Source organism: Leptonychotes weddellii, chromosome 1, assembly GCF_054177405.1.
Source record: "Leptonychotes weddellii isolate Sample4059 chromosome 1, ASM5417740v2, whole genome shotgun sequence".
Classification (NCBI taxonomy): Eukaryota; Metazoa; Chordata; class Mammalia; order Carnivora; family Phocidae; genus Leptonychotes; species Leptonychotes weddellii.
The window spans coordinates 164,532,550-164,554,462 of record NC_138369.1 but is presented as its reverse complement, the minus strand read 5'-3'; the positions used below and the strand labels follow the sequence as shown (position 1 = coordinate 164,554,462).

Here is a 21,913-nt window from a genome sequence, read left to right as displayed (position 1 = left end):
CGCCTGGGTGGCTCAGTTGGTTAAGCGACTGCTTTCGGCTCAGGTCATGATCCTGGAGTCCCGGGATCGAGTCCCGCATCGGGCTCCCTGCTCAGCAGGGAGCCTGCTTCTCCCTCTGACCCTCACCCCTCTCATGTGCTCTCTCTCTCTCATTCTCTCTGTCTCAAATAAATAAATAAAATCTTTAAAAAAAAAAAAAGAAAATGAGTAACACTAAGCTAAAGTGTCTAAGGATGCTTACTTGCATGCTAAAATAATGAGGAAAAGCAGGGAAGTGATTAGTATAAAAGCCAAAATACTGGTTAGTTTTGGCTGGAATGAGGGATTTGTGACTTGGATTGGAGAAACATGGAGGGATTTCTATGGTGGCTGGCAGGATACTATTTCTTGACCTGGATTACATGGGTGTTGTCCTCGTACTTATTCACTAAGCTATGCATGTATTTGGTTTGGTTTTCTGTATTTGCATTTTATTTTACAAGAACAGGTTAAAATGCTATTCTGGTATTTTTAATCAAATTACTGAAAAACGAAGTAGAGAATCACTTTGTGATGAGAACACTCTCATTGCCATGATATTAAAAATAAAAATGTGACTGTAAACAAAATTGCCAAAATATTTCTTTTCAACATAAAAAAAAAATGTTTCTCAGAGTAAACTGTTAAACCAAGCTTGATTTTATCAGTGAAAAATGCAAGCAGGAGGTTCCCCCCTTACCATCTTTTTTCTCTTTGTTCTTCTTTTTACCATAATAATGAGCTCTTGGAAGACACTTGAAGCTCACAGGTCACATTTGAAGAAATATCATTCAAGGAGATATAAGGCAGAGACAATATTTTAGATGAAGCCCTAGCATGTCTAGAAAACCTGTAATCATTCTCAGCAGATAACTGATTATTTGGCTGGAATATGTTTAAAGGGGAAGCTTTGCTCCAAAGTTGGATGAGTGAAGGTATGATTTAAGCATGATAAAGAACCGTAAGTGGTGGAGGGGCAGTAACAACTATAAAGCCTTTATGATTTCTTTAATATTGCCAGCAAGAACATAAAAGGTTTCCAGAGCTGACTAGATACTATTAGAAAAATAATTGTGTCTTCCTTGCTGTGAATTACAAGTCTTTTATATGTGGAAAAAAATTTAGAGGATGCACAAGGCAGGGAAGTAAAATCAATTTTAATTTCAAATGCTCTGTGACACTCTGCAGTTTTCCCAATTACAAAGATATGTCTCATGATTTCAAGGAGTCAGCAAAGCATATAATTCTCGTATAAGAAAATGTTGATTATTCTGTTGCAAATAGTTCCCTTAATGAGTGTTAAACTCTTTATATAAACCATATTAAGACAAATAAAACTCAGTCACTGAAATAACATAAGGTTACTTTTTTATTCAGTAAATTTCCCAGAGAGAAATTTTAAATCTTACAACTTAATGATGCTTTTAAAGAGGTATTCGTCATGAGATTAGTTTACATGGAGTAGCGAAATTGTACTGAACTGGAAGACAGAAGATGTGGGGTAAAATACTGATTCTATCGATTAAAGACTATGTGACTTTGGGCAGCTCATTCAATTTGTCTGAATCTGAGATCACTTTCTAAGAAATGACACGGTTGACTTACATAGATCTAAGGTCCTTTCCAGCCTCAGCATTCTCAAGCCAATCAACACTGATTTGTTTTCAATTTGCTTTGGGGGCAAAATATACTCTGTAAAGACTGAACAACCAAAAATTAAAATGCCCATGTTAGTTATTGCTGTGTAACAAATTACCCTAAAACTTAGCAGCTTAATAAAACAAACATTTATTATCATACAGAATTTCTGAGGGTCAGGAATCTGGAGGGGGTTTCACTGACCTACTCTGCTTAAGGTCTGTCATGAGGTGTGGTCAAGATGTTGGCTGGGACTGCAAGTCATCTGAAGCCCTGGCTGGTGCTGGAGGATCCATTTCTAAGTTCACTTATTCAACAACCATTGACAGCTCTCAATTCCTCACTAGCTATTGACCGAGGACTTTGGTCCCTTATATCATAAGCCTCTCTGTCAGGCTGCTCACAACATGGCAGCCATCTTCCCCCAGCGTGAGAGATCCAAAGACAGAGACTGTGTATGTGTTAGAAGGTTCCCAAGATTGAAGGCATAGTCTTTTATAAGCAAAATACGAAGTGACCATACCATCATTTCTATCATATGCTAATGGTCACATGGACCATCCATGAATACTGCAATGTGTTGATCCTTGGAGGTCATCTTGGGGGCTGGCTACCAAAGTACCTACACTAAATATATAAATTAAGGCCCAGATACCTTTTCCCCAACCCTCCCTCTGCCCAGTTAGACAAACCTCTCGTGCAGTGAGGGATGTGGGCATTGCTAAGGACATTGTTGAAACATTAGAGTTCTTTTCTGTATTCTTAACCATTAACATAGGAAAACTTCTTTATTTTTAAAAAGTATCTTATCTTCTTTTTCAGCAAACAGCTTTAGTTGTGTATTTATGAAATGTGGTTGTGCAATGTATTTTCAATTTGTCCCTCATATAGCTGGTTATTTCATTATAACTTCATATTCTCTCTTCATAAAGTTCCTTCAGAAAGCCTATTTCCTGTATAGATTAATTTAATCAGTGGTCTTAAATCTATTCCTTTCTTCATGATCATGTCTCATCAATTAATCTTTCTTTATCTCACATTTTCCATTTGCTCTCTTCTCTTGGTTTAAGTTATTTCCATGACTTTCTATTTACCTTACAGCTCTTTAATTCACTTCAAAACTTCTAGTAATAGTCTACACTTTCTCCTGATTGCCTTAACAGCTTTGTAGACTTTCTCTAATTTTCTCAATCATTGTTCTGAAAAGGGCCAAATTCCCTATCTGCCTCATCTATTGGCTATTCAAATCTGCCTCAATTCTTAAAACTTCCTTTCTCTTCTTGTTATCATGTATTCTTTCTTCCCTTCACCCTAAGTTGTTTTTTTTAATTAATTTTACTTTTTTTTTTTAAATTTTAGAGAGAGAGAGAGTGAGTAGGGAAAGGAGCAGAGGGGGGGAGAGAGAGAATCCTGAAGCAGACTCCCCACCAAGCACAGAGCTCTACATGGGGTCCGATCCCAGGACCCCGATATCATGACCCCAAAACCAAGAGTCAGCTGCTTAACTGACTGAGCCACCCAGGCACCCCTACCCTAAGTTTTTAACATCTTAAGCTCCTTGCTTTTAGAGTCCTTCATTTCTTCATTTTTCTCATCTTATAAATATCACATCAATATAACTAAGACCAATGGCTATTTTTGACACTTTTCAAATATTAAAATTCCATTTAATTTACCAAAAACTGTCTGTATCTGAATTTACAACTAGTATCCCAAATTAGATTCAAAATATACCCATATCTCCATTTAGGGAGGGTCTTTTATTTCTATTTCTGTTAGTAATATTTTCATTTCTTAAATTATACAAACTTGGGGTACTAAAGTATCTATCTATCATCTATCATCATCTATCTATTACCTATCATCACACTTGATCTTAACCAAAAGGCCGAGAAGTGATTACCTACCTACCTATCATCAATCTATCAATCATCTTTCACCTGTGATTGCCAATTCAGATTGTATAGCATTTAACATTTTGATATACATGAATTAATCTCATCCCTTTCTTTCTCTACACTTCTTTGTTTGGATTCAGCCTTCTAATCTTCTCCTCCCTTTGGGACTTTCCCTTCATGGTCTTCACCTTCTTTCTCTCCATCTTTCCAGAGTATTTCTATTTATAACCTTTCAATGACTTCTTATTGTTCTCAGATTAAGACCAAAATTCTTGACATATCAACAAAGTCCTTCAAAATCTCACCCATGCCACCACTTAAATTTCATCTCAGGCTATTCTTTGCTTTTTTTTTTTTTTAAAGATTTTATTTATTTATTTGACAGAGAGAGAGAGAGAGAGGGAACACAAGCAGGGGGAACAGCAGAGGGAGAGGGAGAAGCAGGCTTCCCGCAGAGCAAGGAGCCCGATGCGGGGCTCGATCCCAGGACCCCGGGATCATGACCTGAGCCGAAGGCAGACGCTTAACCGACTGAGCCACCCAGGCGCCCCTATTCTTTGCTTTTATCTTTGTTAAGAGAGGTAATATGTGATTACAAAACAGCCTCTGACTCCAGACTGTAGTTGAATCAAACCCAGTTCTACAAGTTAGTAGTGACTTTGAGCAACTCTCTGAATCCTTCTGTGCCTCAATTTCCTAATAGGGAAACAACAGTCTGATAACAATGGTAGCTACTTACTAAATTAATTTGTATGTTAGAACAGTTCCTTGGGAAATAATAAGACCCATAATATTTGTTATTACTATTTGATCATATGCCTGCAATCTTATATTTTATTTTCTATTATTTTTCTTTCTTTTTTTCCCTCCCTTCTTTTTCTGATATTTTATGAAATTCATCAAGTTTCTTTAACCTCCTTCCAAATCCTTTTCCTCAAATGGTTTTGTAGTTATTTACACTATTTCTACTTATCTATTGGTTATTTTTATTTCTATTTATTTGTTGACTACTATTTAAAGATGCAAATTTGATTTAATAAAGTCCTTGATAACCAATGTCTCTAACTTCCTTCTGAAAAAGAGAAAAAATTTTTTTGAACTTCTAAACCCTGATCCCCACTTATTTTCCCTATTACTGTTATCGAGTGTGTTAGCACCCCTCTGGTTTTACCACCCCTAATAATCTGTTGTTATTATTTGAAATGTTTATTTTCACATACCAATATTTACCCACTTAATTTCTTTTTTCTTAAGATTTTATTTATTTACTTGTCAGATAGAAAGAGAGCACAAGCAGAAAGAGCAGGCAGAGGGAGAAGCAGACTCCCCACTGAGCAGGGAGCCCGATGCGGGGCTCGATCCCAGGACCCTGGGATCATGACCTGAGCCGAAGGCAGACGCTTAACCAACTGAGCCACCCAGGCATCCCTACCCACTTAATTTCTTCCAATTAATTCTCCTTGAATCTAGTCCTTCAATTTTCTTCTAAGTAAAGACTATCGTTTTTTTGTAGTTCATTCTTTAAGTGACTAAATGGTAAAATCTGTCTTGCCTGAAAACAATATTTACTTACCCTTATATTGAACAATAGTTTTCTTAGGTAGGAAATTCTAACTTTATATTTGTTTTGTTTTTTAGTTAGCATGTTGAAGGTATTAGTCCACTGTTTTCTGATATGTACTGTTGCTAATAAGATGTATATTGAAAGGACTTAATTGTCATTTGGATAATCTATCTCTTGTTGGGGTGGGGGATAATTGGTTAGGTTTTGTTCATTTTTGCTTATTTGTGCAAATCCATGATCTACTTGCTTGGTTTTGTTGGTTAAAACTGAGTTGGAGCTGCACTATTTAGATGGGTTATGTTTTATCAAGTTCACCACCAGTGCCCATTTTTTTGTTTTGTTTTGTTTTAGATTTTGTCAGTTTCACTTAGTTATATTTCTACCTGGCTTCTGCAAATATTTAAAGTTCTGGGATGTGGATGTGAAACAAACTTCAGAGCTCAGTGTTGGCCATTATTATTGGCTTAGGCCACGAGATAATTTTTTTTTTTAATGTACTATCCATTTGAAATCAGCTCATTAGAAATACAAGAATTAATAAACATTAAGTTATAAATATAATGATTTATATTTTAACTTAATTATGTTGCTAAATATTACTTGTTTCTCTTTTTCTCTGCTATGGAAAATCATACAGTTATTATTATAGAAGCACATGATTTTACACACACATGCAAGTTAACTATAATACAAGCTCGCCTAAATCTGCCTTGGAGATTACTGGAGGTATTTGTTAACTCAGTAAATATCTATGCACCACAACCAAATAGGATGCATATTCATAGGGAGAGATGGGAATTTTGATAACAACTGAATGATGACAAACTGGTTAGGTTATTGCAGAGTCTGTTATCAACTGACAAAATAATGAAACTGAAATGTTGCCTGGTAGTATCTAAATAGTGGCAATGGGCCAACTGTGCAGCAAGATAACTTTTAGATTCTAAACAAACAGTCTCATTACTAGTTTTGTTTGTTTTAAGGAAAAAAGCCCCGTCTTATGTTAAATTTAAACTTATTAATGTTTATACTCATAGTGTCTGCCATTTGATTAAAAACAAACTTATGGGGCGCCTGGGTGGCTCAGTCGTTAGGCGTCTGCCTTCCGCTCAGGTCATGATCCCAGGGTCCTGGGATCGAGCCCCGCATCGGGCTCCCTGCTCCGCGGGAAGCCTGCTTCTCCCTCTCCCACTCCCCCTGTTTGTGTTCCCTCTCTCGCTGTCTCTCTCTCTGTCAAAATAAAAATCTTTAAAAACACAACTGAATGATGACAAACTGATTAGGTTATTGCAGAGTCTGTTAACAACTGACAAAATAATGAACCTGAAATGTTCATTCTCAACAACAAAACAAACTTATATAAGGTAACACGTAAGATATTAGAAAATGATACACATTCTATTTCTTAGTAAGTTTTAAATTCCTTCTTGCATAGACACTATGGTGTTTATAGAGGCGGGATGGTACAACATTTCAGATTCAGATCTGTGGGAGAGCTTTAAATGGATATGTGAGCCATCAAGAATAATAACAAACGAAATCTTAAAACCCCAGTCTCAGGACCTCTATAGTCATATTTTCCAATTATGTGGTGCTGGTTTCCTTAGGATAGTGCCACAGGGAGCCCTTCATCCACCATGCAGACTTTGATACAGGATGAGATTATAGACACTACTGAAAGAACATAATCAATATTCAGGCAGAACATAGATTTAAAAAAATATATGATCTCAGTTCACGCTACCTCTCTCTGGAGAGCTTTATAAAAGGGAGAACAAAGAGTAGAGCCCTTAGCATTCAAAAACATAGTTCACTTTATGTGGTCTAACCCTGTCTGCGCACATTTGTGCTTTTAATGCTTTGCAAAGGTAGATCATCCAAAATGACAGGAAGACAGTGACTAGGACAATATGTTTGCTCCCTGGTTAGATCATGATTATACTCAACAAAAGGTCTGCAAGTGTCATTTTGCCAAACAGCACTTTCGTTTCTAAAGCCATACTTCTGAGATATATGGAAGCAATGAGCATAGGATAATGCTAATATTTCTCTTCTCTGAAACAGATGAGAAAGCGTTGTGAAAAATGTTTCCACATAGTAATCCATAGATATCCTTATTGAGAAATTACTCTTCAAACATAGTCTCATTGCCATTAATTGATTGTGTCCAGTTAAACATTTTGGACTAGAAATAAAAAGACACATAGAACTATATTTCTTGAGATCCTTTATCAGGTTTGGAAATGATAAAAAAAAAAAAAGGCCTCTACTTTTCTTTTCCTTTTCCTCAAACTTTGAACAACTTCCAAATTAAGCACCTTGGAGTTAGGGGAGATCAGTTGCTTCACAGATTTATCATCTTTATTCTATTTCATAACATCTTGGTTCTCAGCACTGATATCTGATGAAGAAAAATTATACATAATTCGAGAAGGTGGTTCTATGTATGTGAATGTTTTTTTTTCAATGAAGAGAGTTTAGCAAGATAAATTTAGCATGGCTTATCAAGTTCAAAACATATGCTGTTTTATTTTAAGCCAGTATTGAAAAAGAAAGTATACTCTTGCTGTTTACTCATGATCTACCAAATACCGCAGAAGTCTACTCATCAAAATAAAATATTTTTTCTAATGTAAAAATATAAAACATTAATAGTTTAAAACATTTCCTTTTCTATTGTATTTAGTATATTTTGTTAAAAGTAAAAGTGGATATCATATAGACCAAATGTGAATCTTCCCCCAAACACAAGGTAGAAAATGTTAACGTAGAAGAACCATTCACAGAAATTTCCATAATATTTTAAAAATTTTGCTGGTGATCAGTGAAGACATTATTCTTCATCATGGGTTTGGGTTGGGGGGGCTTTAATGAGATGCCCTGTTAACTTTACATTTGGTAACACCTTCGTACTCAAAATCAGCATCATGCCATGTCAAATATTTATACAGCAAAACTGGCCGTGGTGGAGAGGTGCCCTGAAAATGTGTCAAGGATTCACTGTTGTGTACTAATCTTCAGGCTACTGGCATTAGTGTATAGCTTTGTGTGTACATACAAATTTGAAAGAAAATAAACATCCCTAATTTTATAAATATGGATCTTTAATCATTTTTTAAAGATTTTATTTATTCATTTGAGAGTGAAAGATAGCACAAGTCCGGGGAGAGGCAGAGGGAGAGGGAGAAGCAGACTCCCCGAGGAGCAGGGAGCCCGATGTGGGGCTCGAACCCAGGACCCTGGGATCATGACCTGAGCAGAAGGCAGACATTTAGCCGACTGAGACACCCGGGCACCCTCTTGAATCATTTTTAAAATCAATTTTACCATATTAAAGGGAGGGCTCAGGCAGAATGTTTACATGGAGTAGTGACAAAATACATACTTTTCCACTAATGTGAAGGGACATAAAGCCACTCAAGGAGGCAGGGCTGAGGCAGTTTTCTGGTGTCACGACTAATAATGGTACATAAGGCAGGTTAGTGATCATAGATCCTGGCAGAGTCAACCCCAGTTTTGTAGCAGCACTAAAGATTGGAACTGAGTGGTGCATTGGGGCAGGAGTGGAAGGGATGCCCCAGGAGATAAATAGGCTCTAGATCTCAGAACATTTCACATAAACCTGAAAGACAGTTTCAGAGTTCACAAAGAGTTCTGAAAAAATTCTAGAATTATCTAGAAATACATGATAAGAATTAGTATATTTAAGTCCATTCTGTTTCACCACCCATTAGAGTATTTGGAACAAGGGAAAAATTATCATTTCACTGATTATCCTATAGCATAATAACATACTTTCATAATGAAAGAAATGGAGAGGGAGACTCAAACAAGTGATATTATTAGAAATTTTTAAAAAGATTTATTTATTTATTTGAGAGAGAAGGGGGAGAGAGAGAGTGTGTGTGCCCATACACAAGTGGGGGAGGGGCAGAGGGAGAGAATCTTCAGGCAGACTCCTCATTGAGAGCAGAGCCTGGCTCAATCCCAAGACCCATGAGATCATGACCTGAGCTGAAACTAAGAGTTGGACGCTTAACCGACTGAGCCACCCAAGTGCCCCAGAAATGTTTGTTTTTGAGAGCTATATCTAATAAGAGGTGGCATGGTAAAGGTTAAGACCTTGGACTTTGGAACCAGTTGGCCAGTGGTCAAAACCACCACTCACTAGCTATGTGGACTTGGGAAAATAATACAACTTCTCTGTGCCTCAGTTACCCATCTATAAAAAACTGGATAATAATAATAGCTACCTGATTAGGTTGTCATGAGAAATAAATACTTTTATACTTACAGAGTGCTTAGAATTTTGCATGGACCATGTAAGTCTTTTTAAGTAACTAAAACAAGTAAATAAGTGCAGGGTCATATATATGCATATATATAATATACAATTTATTTTTATTATTTGCTATTTTATTTATTCCTATTGTTTTATATATAATTTATTAAGTTAAATAATTGTATTATTTTTTTGCATTAAGTGCAAACTAGTCTTCTCATAACAAAAAAAGGAGACTTTAAATTATTAAGAAACTAAATCTTTCCATATGAAGGTCGAACTCAGTAGTGTATTAGTTGACTACACTAATTAAATCAGAATGTGAAAAGTCCAATTTACAATAAAAATAGTATAAATTGGTAAATTTCATGAATAAGAGAATAATTACATTCATGGAACATCTGGAATACGGTGTAATAGTTCCATATCCCTTCATAAATTTTGTCAGGGAATTTATTGAAAGAGTGGAAGAAGAACTATACTTCTAGCACCTAGTGGAGTGACTTGCCAATACCATACATTGCACTAGGTTGAAAAATGAGAGCCAAATGGCCTTCGTTTCGAGGAAGGATGAATTCATTAAGTAGGTGAAAGAACAATGAAGCAGTTAGGGGTCTCAGAACTAGAACAGGCTGCAATGAAGAGATACTGCTTCCCTTGTTCTAGTAGACATTCAAGCCGAAGTTGGAAGATTTTTATTAGATAATTTAAAGAGGGAAATTCAAGTTTTGTTTAGAGTGCTGGAATAGATGATTTTACAAGTTTTTCCTAAGCCAGGATTCCAATGACTGCATGAAGATGGAAAATGAATTTTCAAAATAAAGTAAAAAGTTGAAAATAACATATATGGTTAGGACACTCAGAAGGAAGGGACTAAAATGAAGGCAAAGTGCATTTTCTGAGTTGTTTGGTCAATATATTTGATCTAAACATGTCAACTCTACATAGATATGATTAGTTGGATGTTCATTACTTTCCCAATTTAAAATGTTAATTGAATGTAAATGAGATTAAAACATTGAGAGGCTACAGATTGGTAAAAAGAACTATTCTTGGATAGAATGTAGGACTGTTCTTTATCCATTCATGGGGGGATGGGTTAGCCTGGTGATGGGTATTAAAGAGGGCACGTACTGAATGGAGCACTGGGTGTTATACGCAAACAATGAATCATGGAACACTACATCAAAAACTAATGATGTAATGTATGGTGATTCACATAATAAAATAAAAAAAAATAAAGTTAATAAAAAAAGAAAAAAAAGAAAGTAGGACTGTTCAAAATATGTAGGTGGTGCCCTCTAGTGGCTGCAACATGCACTGACCTTCAAATAGAGCTAATACACACAATGGACATGTTTTTGTCAATCTGTTTGTTCTGGGGAACTTCAACCATTGAGCTTCAAAACCTTCTTATTTTAGATGATTAAGAACAAAAGCTCTAAAATTGCATATGGAATTTACACATTCCAACCAACAGAGGGCAATGAGATGTCCCAACATGCCCTACTGCCCCTAGAATTCCAAAGCATAATAGTTCCTGGGGTTCACAATTAAGCAATACATTTAGAAACATGTAAAACTCAGAAGTAGGAGTGAAAATACTGTGGTAAAATGTCATCTCGAGTAAGAATAATAGTGTACACTTGTGAAGCTAGTATTAGATAGCTTATAAAGCATTTCCTATACATCATCACATTTAATCCTAAGAGCAACCCTGGGACAGTAGACAGAGCTGTCTTATCTTACAGGCAGACCTTATCTTGCAAAAGGGAAATTAAGAATCAGTGCAGTTAGATTCAAGATCAACCATTTAATAATACAAAAATAGACACAAAAACAGGTGTTTTTGTCCCTAGCCCACATTTTTTTCTTCCTCTTTACCACATTGTCTTTCTTCTTATACAAGTCTGCTATACTGAATTTACATATTTGACAAGCTGTAGATTCTTTGAGTTGGAAGTAACCTTAGAAATCATGGGTATAAACATACATATATCCTCATTATTATATAAGTTGGAGACTGTGTATATATTAAGCTAATATTCAGAGAAAATGAGAAAAGAGCATTTGATCTGGAGTTAATTGATAATGAACTGTTTTGTCCAATATCACAATACTGAAGCAGATAATAAGACTGTTTATTACAAAAACTGTAGATCTTATCCATACTTTTAAAAATCATATTTTCAAAAAAAATAAATAAAAATCATATTTTCTTTAAAAGGCATATATATATATATATAATTCATGGTAATTCTTAAATATAATTCTAGAACTTAAAACCTAAATTCTAGAACTTTATAAAAATAAAAATACTGTCTGAACTTCACAGACACAAAATTTGTCGAAATTTCAACAAGAATATTTTCTAAGGAATGATGCTTACAATCTCTAATCTACTAAATTGACTACTGTCAACTTAGAAAATGATTGAACAAGTGCTGTTCTTGCTGTGTCTACAATAAGGCAAACAGAGAACAATGCTTGTCAATAATTCCCTATGGGAGATGCATATTTTCAGTCATATATGTTCAATATCCACTTAATTGCTTTGTGATCTGGTAAAAATTAAACCTCACCAATGAAATTAAACCTAAATTTAAATGAAGTGACTAATGTCAGACAAAAATAAAACCTACAGTGCCTAATTTAATCTCAAGTAATTTTGTAATTTATAAAGGTTATAGACCTTTATCCAAAGGCACCAGAGTGCTTATCCTGCTTAAGAGATGGCCAGAATTGTAGAGTCTATTTCTTTAATTCAAAATGACCACAAGGAAAATTTCATAATGTCAAGATAAATATGTTATGGAAAACACTACTCAGGATCAAAGCCTCCGATTATGATGATTTTTAATGATGCATTTTGCTGTTTCAAAAGGTTACATATATTGTAGAAAAATCAGAACATGAAATATAAGCAACATGATAATGAAAGTGATATGCTCATAAAAGTGTTACAGACTTGGCATCAAGTGTATATTTAAAATGGAAAATATATTATTTGTTGATACATTCCATACATATTGTAAAAACCATTATGTAAATAAGCATTCTTTAAGGAAAACAAGTTTCCTTAAAGTTTATTTTCAAGAAGTCTTTCATTTCTTAATATTAACTTTCAGTTAGATCACTTTACTATTATATGAAATAGTAGTGAGAAATTGAGAGCTAGCTCCTCAGGTTTTCCAGCAAAATATGTGTTTCTAGCCATTCATGTAATAAAACATTTTGCTGAATGTTCATATTTTGTACAAATCAGGGACCTGGAGTATGCTAAAATACACTCTATAAAATCCAAAACATAGAATTACATTATATTCTTTCAATGAAAAGATTTAGAATATTTCTCAGTTTCTTATATGGTTTCTCAAAATTCAATACCCTCCCTTAAATTATATGGGTTTAAACTAAAGTTTAAAGACTAAGCATAAAATGTACAAAAACAGACAAGAGGTATGAAAACAACATTTGCATAAAGTATTATTGCTATTAATGCCTATTAAAACACATTTGATCCTTCAATGAAATGAGTGAGTAGTATGTAAACATTAGGAAAGGTCATGGCTACAGTACTTCATACACCCTTCATGTTTTCAAGGTGGTATATTAAAAAGCTTTAGATGAAACCTTCTCTGACCCAAATAAGTACAGTTTCTTCCCCGTTGGTTAGGGCAATTAAGGATTTATGTTTATTTAAAGATTCAGGTTTTTCTTAACCTTTTCTAGATTATTGACCATGAACCCACAGTTTACCTTGGACGGTATTCTGGTATACCACCTCCAAAGAATGAGGCTTTCTGATACAGCAAATCAAATCAGGGGCCACAGTTCAGTGCATGTATCTAAATCTAAGAGTGGAAGTGATACACTTCATCAAAAGTGAACACATTTTAAAAAGAGGACAACGGAAGATTTTCTGAACAGAAAATCAACTTACGGAGTCCCGGAAATCTTTCACCAAAAACTCATGCACCTTTTATTAGTACACAGGCACACGTGACTCTGTAATATGACTATTAAATTAAACATTTTTTTCCTGATAGGGATTTTTTTTTTTTTGGTGTAGACTTCTCCCGCTCTTCCCCTCCATGTTCAGATGCTGCCATTGCATTAATACAATAGGTCAATCATTTGGTGGGCATCATGTCTTTTTAAAAGATTCCCACACTCAGATGGCTGTCGATGGTGGTGCCATGAACCGTTATGCAAAGCCCCCCAAACCCTTTGTAAACTCGAATCTTTGAGCACAATAGTAAAGTTCAGTGCTGGAAAGAGATAGTGTACTGAATACACAATACCGAGCTTTGTCTGATTGGGGCTTCTGTTAAGGAGAAGGCTACTTAATCTCCCTACTTGCCCTGGGGATTCTAACTGTTTTAATGTGTCCTTGTTGAGAGTCTGTGAACTGTAGAATATATGCTGGTAACAACTTTCTTTGGGGCTTTCCTCGGAAAAGCCCAAAGCTGCCAACACAAGAAAGCTGACACAGGGGTGCTAACAAACACAAAGGGGACCTTTAGCTGTTTGTGCAAACTGCCTGGGCTAAAGTTTCATGTCATGCCTTGATGAAAGATCTAATTCTTTGGCTCATTTCATAGGAATCTAGCTTTTGTGACAATGTGGAAAGGATAGCTTCTTCACGGAGTCGGGGAAAAAGTGGGTAATCTGACGTAACATCAAGAAAGTGTGTGATACATAAAATAATATAAAGGATTAAATTAACAAGACTATTAACAACAGTGACATTTAATAGCACATTAATAATTACCCATGTTGATCATTTACTCAAGCTTAAACCATTTTTAGCGTCTGTTAATATCGTTTTCTTAAATGGGAAGTTTTGGTGAAGGGCAATTTTATATTTCTATTCTCATTCAGTGTTATAGACGTACAAAGAAAACATTACACGGAAAGCTAACCTCAGTACAACTTTTAAAATTTGTAAGCTTTTAAGTAATGATATTTGTAATATTATTTCACCTTTGAAAAATAATTTATCTCACTCAAGAATATACCTAAGATGCCCAAAAGAAATCCATAGCTAGAAGAGCTAACTGTTCTAACCATTCAAACAGCATTTCCTACTCAAAGATTGACTAAATTTACACGAGCCAGTCATCAATCTACTGGAATTTTGCCATCCAGAAAAGTTATATATTGTCTACAGGAGATCTTTTTCTACTTCTACACTTATAATGCTCATTAAAGGTTACACACATCATATGTACAAGTTAGTGCAAAGTAGAAACCTTGAGTGTGAAGTAGGATATATTTTTACAAGCATAACATCTAATGAATTTTTGTAATTCTGGATGCATTTAAATTCACTATGTGATAAAAACCAAATTGATGGAGTTGAATTTTGTAAAAATGAAGGCAATACATATCTAACAGAGTTTTGGATTAATGAAGTGAATAGATGAAACCATAGGTAGAAATGTTCACAGTGGATAAAATAAAAGGGTCCTGATCCTCACAGTGTGGTTCTAAACCCCAAATCCCAGCTCATAGAGAGTAGACGTCCCTGATAGTTGCCATCTTGGCTAGCCCAACCAATGCTTGGCCCTTCCTTGACACCTACTCACTTCCATTCCTCTCTGTCCAAGCATATTGAGAGAAGCATATTGAATTTATTTTTGCTCAATGGGAATGAAATCTCCCTTGCTTCATATAGTGTATTGTTCTACTATCATATAGTTGACTTCTTTTTTTTTTTTTTAAATTTTATTTATTTATTTGACAGAGAGAGAGATAGCAAGAGCAGGAACACAAGCAGGGGGAGTGGGAGAGGGAGAAGCAGGCTTCCTGCTGAGCAGGGAGCCCGATGTGGGGCTCGATCCCAGGACCCTGGGATCATGACCTGAGCCGAAGGCAGATGCTTAATGACTGAGCCATGCAGGCGCCTCCATATAGTTGACTTTTATATGGGAGCTTTCAGGAATGTTTTGTACACACATTGAGGAAATGCATCTAGCTTCATTTGAGTGATTAAAATAATTGTTTATTTGTGGATAGTGATTGGAAATGAGTTGGAAAAGGACATGAAGGAAAAAATGAAAGGGTTTAAGATATTTGGCTCTGAGGCAGAAAATAGAAATGTTCCAAGGTAAAGTATATGTTTTGATGATGTTTTCAAATATAGGAGTTTGTGAAGATTCTGCAAATAATTTATCGTTTTACTATCTATGTATGGATCGACATAGATTCTACCTTTGTCTATCTACAGAGTACCAGTGCTTTCTCCTTAGGAATTGAAAATAAACTGGCTAGAGAGCAGTTTATGTCTGAAGGGATAATAATCTGGGGCCAACCGAAAATAAACATTTAACCATGATTTTTTTTTTTTTTTTTTTTTAAGCACCATGCTCAAATGAGCCAATTTTGTTCTTGCGATCATGGTATCTTCCCTGCCGGATAAATATCCAATTTCATTTTTTTTTTTTTTTGAGAGGGAGAGAGAGAGCGTGCAAGGGGAGTAGAGGGGTACAGGGAAAGGGAGAGAGAGAGAATCTCAAGCAGGCTCCACACTGAGTGCAGAGCCCACCACAGGGCTCGATCTCACAACCCTGAGATCATGACCTGAGCTGAAATCAAGAGTCAGTCGCTTAACTGATTGAGCCACCCCAGGCGCCCCTATCCAATTTCATTCTTAACTGAAAAAAGTTCTCATTGGGAAATGGTAGGAACTAAAGCCCAATCCAGCTGAACATCAGAGCTCTAAATTATTCCACAGGAGACCATCAGTGGCCACACAAACTACTATCAGGGAAAAGAAGAGATTTTAACTGTGCAACTGGACAACCTTTAATTCACAGGTATTAATTCTGTAATGGAGAATTCTCTCAAGCTTCTTCTGGAGTGACACATATCTTTGGAGAGAATTTATTAAATGAAGATTTTCATGAAGGAAATTTTAATTCTGGTCCTGAGCCGAACTCTAGGAATGTGTCTTAGTCTCACAGAAGAGCATTTCGCTGCCAAAAATCTTTCCTTGGCTGGTGCTAATCTTCATATTAGTTTAGAGAAATCCAGTGCTTTTTACCTTGAAAGCCTGAGCTTTACAACACTATTCATTTGATTGCATCAACTGACTCCAGAAGCAAAACCTAATAACTTTAACATTTCTGGAATATTGCGAGGCAGGCTAGTTTCTTGTCTGAAAGCATATTTAGCTGTTGAATTTGAATTATGTTTTACCATATATTAGTTGTGTTGCAATGGTCAAGTCATTTAATTTTCTTTGTTTCAGTTCCCTCATTCATAAAATAAGAATAATAAAATTTATTAGGTTATTGCGAATGTTAACATTAGCTAACATTTAGTGAATGCTTTCTAGGTGCCAGGAATTTTTCTAAATGCTTTTTATATATTCTTACAGTGCATTTTTGAAGTAGGTTCTATTATTATAGTTTAGTTATATTAGGTAATTTTCCCCAAATCACACAATTATTAAATTGTGGAGCTGAGGTTTGAACCCAGGAATCTGGATTCCAGAATCTATACTCTTAACCACCAAGTGAGATGCTTTGCATAAGAGAACATGCCAAGGTCTCAGGACAGTATCTAGTACACAACAGAACTCAGTAAGTCAGCTATTGAGATTTTTATTAGAAAGATCTAAAACACCTGCAATCCTGCTAAGATGAGGTAGGAAATGGACAATATTTCTTAATTTATTTTCTCATAAGAGAAACAATAGTGAACACTAACTATAAATTAATTTAAATTTAATTTAAAATTATACCCTTAATATAACAAATACTAATTTATTGATAGCAAACAGGATTGGTTGCCAATATTTTTCATCTCTACTTAGAAATATTATTTGAAGCTATATTTCTTTGTATAGACATAGAGGCACAGTTTTAGAAATATGCCCTTCGAGAGTTTTTCAATAGTATAGTTTAACAAAAGCATAAACACTAGTAATTTAATAAAATCTTCCAAATTCAACATCCTATTAGTTGTATATTTAAACAAAGGAAGCACTTATATCATAATTTGAGTGCTTAGAATTAAACTATTTCTTTATTTATCTAATTTTGGTGATTCTGAGCACTTCTATTGAAGGTATTTGCTCTGATATGGTCTTTGCAAGGTATCTTAAGCCACAAAAATTTAGAAACACTAATATACATGATTGGAACATGGTGAGTCATGCTGATTTAATTTATGTGGTTTGGGCATAGGTAAGTTTTAGTCTCACGTGGTTTCACGAAGGAGATCTGATCCAAGGTTCAGTTTCAAGGACCCATGGGCAAGGTTTGGCAGTGTGGAAACAAACAAAAAATTTTTCAGGCAAGATTCATAAGTAGAATCAAAGTGAGAGAACAAGGATATGAGATCACAATACGTAAGACAGGGATGAACTTTTGAGCTCAGAGAGAGAGACAAGAGACTTTCTGTAAATAGCACTAAAACACTGGATAACATCTTTTCCTGATTCAGAGAATAACAATTCTGATTTTGTGACTAGGAAGTAGGACTATATGATGATCTTTATCATCTGGAAGAAGACAAGAGAAACTGTGCTTAGCCAAATGCTAAGGACTATGCATAAAGACAGAAATTCATATCTTACAGCCTCGGGAAGTAACTTGATTACTCTAAGTTTCAGCCATTTGATTAATTAATAGTGAATGCAGTATGTAACCAAGGGCATGTCTCTAATTTTAACTAAGGTGATGAAGAAGAAAACTTTAATAACTTTGATATTCATTAGTTAATGTATTCATTATACAAATGTCTGGTAAGAGCATTATCAGCCAGCTAATGTGCTGGGCACTGGGAGTACAAAGATCAATAGAGGACCCTTGCAGCCCTTTACTAGCTCACAATTAGGTAATGAACAAGTGGATTTTCTCTTGTCTAAGTTATTATGTGGAATTTTATCCAGATCCAAAGGACAGTGATTTTATGCCCAAAGAAATCCTTCAAAAGCTTTCTAGTAACAAAGAATCAAAGGTAGTCATACTAATGGGCACAACCGATTGGGTGGTAACCACATGGCTATTCTGCAAGATACCATTTTTATTCAACTCAAGTCCTCTTGGTATTTCTTTTTCCCTTAGTGCATGCCACTCAGAAAATTAAACTCCTCTAGAAAGCCTCAGATTGCCTAAATGAAAGTTAACTTGTCATCTGGATCCTAATGGTTAAACGTAATGGCACTATTTGCTGAATTTTTCAAATACGCTGTGAAGTGACGTGGCTATGGAGACTCCTAAATAGGACCTTGTCTCTTCTCAGTCTAACAGGAGCTCCTATGGCAAGGTATAAATAATCCTCAGAATACTTTATATAGGCATGTGAGGAATAAATATGATTAAATTCATTTTTGCATGAAAGGCAGGAGCTCAAATAAATGGATAAAAGTCACACACTAATTAAAACACAGATTTACGTTTATGGCTTACTCTAGCAACATAATGGATAAACTTGAAATGTATTAAAGTAGACCTTTCAAGTAGAGGTTTGATAATAGCTCTTTGCAGAGTTTGAACAAGTTTAATAGTCTTTTTATAACTTGCACGGAAAAGCAGAAATGAATATTAAATTATATATGTAGAAACTCATGTCTGCTTTAAAAATTAGACATGTGCATCATGAATGTGCAATTATATTAACATCAGCTGATTATTACTAGAGTGCATATTTTACATTTCTGTTATAATGCAAGAAATAGATTTAACTGATCTAGGAAAAGCTGGACAAATCTCTTCAGAGCATATTAGATTTTTCATAAGAATGCTTCGGAAAGATAGGCTGCTGCAGAGGCTGCTGGTGGCCCAAACCGTCCTTCCCAGGCTTTATATGCAGACTGCCGGCTCTCCACTAGAGGGAGATCATTAGGAAATGCCGTGACAGTGGAATCCTCTTTTCCATAGAATCAGCACTGGGTGTTATACACAAACAATGAATCGTGGATTACTACATCAAACACTAATGATGCACTGTATGGTGACTAACATAATATAATAAAATAAAATTTAAAAAAAAGAATCAGGCTTTTCTCCCTCCCTACTCATACATGTTTGTAAGTAGAAAGAAGCAAATAAAAAAAAAAAAATTCTACCCACATATATCAAAACATACTTAAGAATGAATTCTTAGGCAACGATTAACCATATTTTGTAATCATGAACACTGAAGAGACTCTTCTAGGAGGCTGTTCCTCTTTCTCTACTAGTTATAAGAACATTTCAGGAACTAGTGTTGGATCATATTTCCTACAGATCTCTAAGAATTTTAAAGAGAATGTGCGGAGTAATTCACTAAAATTATGGAACAGTTTGATGTCTACTTTTAATAATCTCTGTAGCTGCTAATAACATTAATATACATTATTTTTAAAAATCATATTTATTTAGTATTAATGTTCATTGGAAAGTGTAGTTAATAATTTTGAGGACCAGAGGAATTGATGTGTATTAAAGCATAGAAGGAATTCTAGACAATCGTCTGATTGGGAAGTCAGAGACACAATTCTTTGTGAATAAATACTAGTTTAAAAAAGGCAGTAGCCCTTAATTTTAAGCATAAGACTTTCATTTTAGAAATTCTAGTATTTTAATATAAACCTAAAATTCAGTGATTAAACATAAACAGTGCTGTTTCTAGGTTATTTCCTGGGAATTCAAAACTATTCAAATTTCTAAATTTTATAGAAGCAGGTTCCCAAACCTTTAATGATGTGATTATTAAAATATAATAACCCTAACTAATTCTTCTTTCTCTCAAAGTAAGTGACACGTATTATTTCAGCCTGCTCCTTCTTTCCCTCTTTCCATTCTGCCACGTTCCTGTCTTCTACCCCTCCTTCCTTTTCTTCTTCCTCCTCCCATTGTCCCTTCTTTCTTTTCTTTGTTTCTTTTCTGTAATGATCATGTGGAAGTGGATGCTGAAGTAGGCTGTTGGTTTTTCAAATTTGAGTGACTAATGACAAAAAAATGGGGTAATTTTTATAAAAAACTGTATATTTTGTTGGAGAAAAAAAAGTGTAATAGAGTTTGAGTAACCCAACTCATTTTAATCCACCTCAGGCAGCATCGATAACTGTGTTTATGAAGTGTTGAAATACTGCTGAAACATGTCTTTCTTAAGACTTGTTAATTAAGTGGACATTTTTGTGATTTCCTGGTACCAAGGGTATCCCCATTTACATATGTTTAAAACTTATTTATTGTGATTGTTGGTGGGAGTTCAACGATTTTGGAGAGGAAAAAGATTCTTTCTGTTGCCTTCTGTCATGGCAAACAAAAGCATCACAATACTAAACTCAACTAGTGTTCCTGACTGTTGTGTTCAATTTCACACTAAATTTGGTCTCTTTCTCCTGGGGCAAGACTTTAATTCTGCCAGTTATATGATATGGGAGAGCACTCTGTCACTATAATATCTGCCACGTGATCCATGTATAACAGAATGACTTTTAAATTGATTTAGAATTATCCATTCTAAGCATCCACTATCTTGTTAAATTGGATGAGATTAAATTTTCTCATAAAAATTAGGCAAAGCTTAACCTATTATCTTAAGGCTACATTGGACTGTAACTTTGGTCAGAGAAAATACCAGAATGTAGAATGACTTAAAGCTTATTTTATCTAATAAGCCATATAGAAGTTAAATTGTAGTTCTTTGAGTTCACGTTTTTTCAAAATATACAAATTCTTAACAATGTTGTAAAAATAATACAAGGTTACATTGTATATTCTGGATTGTTAGGTTTAATTACTTATGAAATAAACACAGTGAGCACATTGTGAAAAGGGTCACAGGAAAGGTAAGATGGATGCCTTTAACTCCAATTAACTCGATTTACTTAAAAACAAAGGATCTTTCTTTTGCCATCAGCAGAAGACTCAATATTCTGAACAAGTTTGGATATTTAATAGTTGTAAGTTTTATCTTCATTCCTTTGTGGAGAAAAGTTATTTGGCTTATAATTATTAATGATTATTGTTAATGAAAACTAATCATACTGTATTCTTATTTTTAAAAATGCTTATAATATAAAATTAACTTTTTGAATCCCTTAGATTGATATGTATATCTTTGTGGTACATTTTTGTGAGGATATATTTTATCCACTTAATAAACTTAAGGGGAACACAATTGAGAAGTCAATTTGTCAAAACTGAGAAAAATTAGAGTGAAAGAATTTAAGTATATAAATGGATATGAACCATAGTAGGATTCATTTATTTTCCAAAATAAAATTTTAGGATAATATTTATTCATCACTTTTAGTGAAGTTGATTTTATTTTTAACATACTCAGTTTCTTTTATAAAAGGCAAACGTATTGGGGCGCCTGGGCGGCTGAGATGGTTAAGGGTCTGCCTTCGGCTCAGTGCATGATCCCAGGGTCCTGGGATCGAGCTCTGCATCGGGCTCCTTGCTCAGCAGGGGCCTGCTTCTCCCTCTCCTTCTACTGCTCCCCCTGCTTGTGTTCTCTCGCTCTCTCTGTCAAATAAATAAATAAAATCTTTAAAAAAAAAAAAGG

At 34.9% G+C, this 21,913-nt stretch overlaps 1 protein-coding gene across 1 annotated transcript in view; it reads right to left on the bottom strand.

The window, feature by feature from the left end:
* The window catches only part of ROBO1 (roundabout guidance receptor 1), a 1,116,478-nt gene that overhangs the window by 435,619 nt on the left and 658,946 nt on the right, over positions 1–21,913 (bottom strand). The window lies entirely within an intron of this gene.